Here is a 4,695-nt window from a genome sequence, read left to right on the forward strand (position 1 = left end):
GGGTTTTGGCCAAAAAAAGAGAAATTTTATTAATTAACCAAACTGCCTCTTAAACATCAACTTATAAAATGTTTATATAGACTCAAACCCAAAGAGAGATTCCTAATAAAAAAGAAAATTTCTTAACAAACTCGAAATGAAATATTCCTAATAAAAGGAAAATTTCTTAGCAGACTCAAAATCCTAAAAATCTTAGACGACAGAATTCAAATATAAAATTCTAAGAAAAATTCTTAACAGACTCAATCCTAAAAATCCTAAACAGATTTAAAATTCCTAAAATAAAAAATAAATTTTTTTAAAACTACTCTAAATACTAAAAACTCTAAAAATTACTAAAAATAAAAATTATCAAAATTAATAATAAAAATCTTCAAATCATCCTGCATCAGTCTCCCCAAGTTGAAAAGAACTCGTCCTCGTGTTCATAGAAGTATCATCAGCATCTCCTGAATATGGGCTCAAATGCTTCACATTAAAAACGTTGGAAGTCTTTAAGTGATTCGGAAGGCGCAACCTGTATGCATTGTCATTGATTATCTGCAGTATCTCACACGGCCCAATCTTTAGATCTTCCTGCATCAGTCGTCCCAGGTTGAAAGAACTCATCCTCGAGTTTAGAATAATATCAAGTGACAGCTCAGGAGGAAGATCATTTGATACCAAATCAATAAAACCTTCAAACAATTATTGCACTTTTACCGATAAATCAGGATTAAGATAATCAAAGTTTCTCTTCATTACTAAGTTAGCATGAGTGTCCTCCATTGCTGAGCCAATTTTTGAAAGTCCGAAATCTAAAACTTTGACATCCACTGGTCCATTGTCGAACACGAACAGATGAGCATCTCTTCCAATGACCAAACTTGGATAAACTCTGAACATGATGCATGTTTTTCCTCCTACTCCAAAGCTCTCCACCACCGAGCAATCGATCAAACTTCTAAGAGAGATCGTCTTAGTTGACTCGATGTCCACGTCAAAAATGCTGACAAAAGTTAGCTTAAATATATTCTCTCTTTTAGTTGACCCGATAGGATCATGGCAGAAGAGAATGACACGCTTCCTCTTATGCTTGAAAACCTTGAAGAAGATTGTGGTTCTTTCTTGGAGAGCGGAATCAATGAGCACATAAAACCTAAATGGACCAACTCCTTTCTTTGCATCCTCAATGTGTTTTGTTCAATAATGTAAAATACCGAACCTTTAGGGGTAATTTATAAAATTTACCCTAATTACAGTTAATTCTTAAAACGGTTAGATGAAACTAAATAAAACTAAGTTAGCAAGCCCAATTAAGAAAGCCCAATTAGTTTAATTAAATCTAATTTACCTTTAGGGTTATAGGGGTAACAGTCTATTGGATTTCAACCCGTTAAGCCGAAACCCATTAAGCCCAAAATCCTATAAGGAGTAATAGTGTTCGCGATTCTTCCTCAAAACCGCGATCCATTTCTCTGCTTCTCCGTGTTCGTTCTCTGTTCTTCTCCTTTGTTCCCGATCGCGCGACCACCGACGATCTTTGGCGGTGCTGGTGACGAGGAAGCCACTGGAGTTGATCTAGGGCTCGTTCCTTTGCTTGGAGGTGTGCGGTTCGGGTAGCAACCGGCGACACAGGGAAGGGGGAAGAGATCGACGACGTGGCGGAGGAGCAAGAGATCGGTTTCGATTCGGTAAGTTAAGCTGAGATCTCTCCTATTCTAGGGTTCTTGAGTTGAAATGGGTTGGATGGTTTGAATCTAGATCGATTTCCTTCTCCTCAGATCTTACTTGAATTCATTCGGTGTCGACCGCAAGGAAGAAGACGAGGAGCTCGGATTGGGTTTAGATCTGGATTTGTTAGGGCAAGATCTGAGGTAAGTAATTGGATCTTGATTTCGTTGGATTGAGTTTGGAATTTGATGGTGATTTTGGTTTGAGTAGATCAATTAGAGAGTTCTTGTTCGGCAGCGAGAGGTTTCTGCCGACGACTTTGATTGGATTGAGCTAGGGTTTCGGATCTGAGCCAAGGAGAAGCTAGGTTTCGGAACCAAGGAGCTAGGGCACGACTTCATTTGGAGGTGAGTAATTGATCTATAGATTGGTTTGGTTTATTAGAATTGGATCTGATTTGTGGCTTGAATTGGATCCGGTTGTTGTTAGGTTAATCCAGAGAGGGATTTTGATTTCTGGCAGCAAGGAAAGAAGAAGAGAGGAGAAAGAACTGAAGCTGGTTCTAGGGTTTGATTAGGAACAGAATTGAGGTAAACTTCCTTGCTTGCATTCGGTTAATTGTTGGGTGATAATGAATTGCTTAGTATGAATCGAATTGTGATAATAAGTTACTGTTGGATTCATGATTAGATTTTGATTAAGTTAAATTGGGTTGTTAGGTTAAGATCCGTGATATGAATGGGATGTATAGTATGGTTAGGGATTAAGACCCATTTAGATTGTTTATACCTAAAATCAACTAAGTGATTTTTAACCTTAGTTTGGATCTAACCAATCATGATTAAGTTGGTTAAAGTTTGTTGGTTAGCTTGGGTTGATTAAACTTGAAATTAAATGGGTTAATATGATTAATTAATTAAATTGATTAATATCATTAATTAATTAATTAGTTAAATCCTGTTAATAGAAATCTAATGGGTAGATTAGTCTAACCCAAGTTAGCTTAATTGAATAGATTAAACTAACTTTGATTCAATTAGGGTTTCTTCGATACAGCATGATAGTTAGGATATTATCATTGTATTTGCAGGACCCTGAGTGATACTTGGAGTTTGATATATACGAGGGTTCTAGGGGTTCTAGTTTTTGATCTTCGATACATCAGGTGGGTAATTTACTGTATTTGGTCAATACAGTTCCTTTCATTTTCAGTGCATGATTCTTTGACAGTTCTTGTAGTTTGATACCTTGACATTATTCCTGCCTGTTATTTGTATACTGCTTATGTTATTCATGCTCATATCATGCTTGACCTTCTGTCTGTTGATCTTGGATTATTAATCTTGATTGTTGTTTCTATCATTGATATGACATCTGTGATCCTTATTGATATAGTTCCTTCCTTATGAGATCTGAGATCATCATGACTTATACCTATGCTTATTGATTAGTATGGTAGGTGCTGATTGCTATGATTTGAGCATCTCATCATGATGCATGATAACGATTGTAAATCCCAATGTTGTGGGTCTATCGTGATGGTAGATGACTTGTAGTGATATATTGATATAGGTGGTTATCATACCCTATTTCCATCGCGGTGATGGTGGCTGTATGGCAGTATGCAGCCGAGTCGATGATATGCCTCAACACCGGATAGGGGTGGTACTCGGAGAGTACATGGTTGGTACGTCGGTGATGAGTATTAGAGGACAGATATCGACCATAGGATATGTAGCTTATCATAGCTACGGGATCACCGGACGCGGAGCACTGATCCCCGATTTGGATCACTGGACTACTTTGTTGTAGGGCGCGGAGTACTGATCCCCTGATGCCGGCCATCCCAGCCTCAGATGCTTGCACGAGTGCTGTAGTGAGTGGGACAGTTGCATCATGCATATGCGCATTATGTGCATGATATATATGTATTGGACCGCACTGATACTGCATTTTGATTGTCTACTTGTTTGATTCTTGACTGTTGCACTATGTTTGTCATGTCATTCATATGGTGCATTACATGAGATCCATGTTAATTGTTTATTATCTGCAGAGACTTTATTGTTACCTTGTTGACCTTTGGTATGTACTTATCCTTTTGCTATTTCTTTTATTCATGCACTGTCTTTCTATATTACCCACTAAGTATTTGTACTCACATCTTTAGACCCTGGGATTTTTCTATCTTCCCAGATATCAGGTAGGAGCTTACAGAGGATGCCAGGGATCTGCCAGCTACGCCATCTCACGACGACGGGATTTTATGTGTGTGTGATGTATTGTGATATACTTGTGATTCTTGTCGTGTTGTTGTTTACGATTCATAGTTTCGGATTTCCGACTTCGTCTTGATGATTATGGTGGATTTTCACATGTAGTATTTCTTGGACTCGTATCCATTGCATTGGACTTTATTGGATTTATGTTTCCGCTCCTATGATTCTGAGTTTTGCATATTTGACGAGTTTTCTCACTAGTAATTGTGTAGGATGTGTATGTGGCCGTGTGGGTCACCTTTTACTTCTGTTTAGTATATAAATCTATATTTTGTAGTATGGATAGGCTCGTGTTGGCCTTTATATATGTGTGTATACAGGGAATTATCAGGGATACTGGGGAGGTGCTGCCGAAATTTTTCGGACGGCTATCTCCCGAGTCGTGACAAATAAGCTTGGCCATCTCCAACGTTTGAAGGGTTGAAATCCTTAGCTTTTTCCAAACTGCTGATCTCAAATGTATCCTCCATATTTGCTTGAACTGTGTCGATGTCAACATAAATTAAATGAGACAATAGGTTACTAACCATAGTTGGAACCTCATTGACATAATTAGCAAGCAAGTTTTGTGCCAATATATCTTGGGTAACTGTAAAAGGTTCCCCTGCTTGTGACTCCCTGTTCAAAACCTACAACACATAGTCACCATCTTCATTGACAAATTCATCATCATAAAGTACCTCATCATATATTGGTTCTCCAATTAACTCGGTCTTGTTTTCTTCATGTTGAATGAATTGGGATGCCGAATCAATGCAAGGTG

The 4,695-nt window shown here is 38.0% G+C and overlaps 1 long non-coding RNA gene across 1 annotated transcript; it reads left to right on the plus strand.

Moving 5' to 3' along the window:
* The first annotated feature begins 1,921 nt into the window (after nt 1–1,921).
* LOC141842643 (uncharacterized) lies at nt 1,922–4,093 on the plus strand. Its single transcript, XR_012602949.1, has 3 exons — nt 1,922–2,060; nt 2,143–2,243; nt 3,850–4,093. It is a non-coding gene; the product is annotated as an uncharacterized LOC141842643 (long non-coding RNA).
* The last annotated feature ends 602 nt before the right edge of the window (nt 4,094–4,695 follow it).

The sequence above is a fragment of the Curcuma longa genome, chromosome 12, assembly GCF_044706935.1.
Source record: "Curcuma longa cultivar G26 ecotype Majalengka, Jawa Barat chromosome 12, ITB_CL_G26_1.1, whole genome shotgun sequence".
NCBI classification, from domain to species: domain Eukaryota; kingdom Viridiplantae; phylum Streptophyta; class Magnoliopsida; order Zingiberales; family Zingiberaceae; genus Curcuma; species Curcuma longa.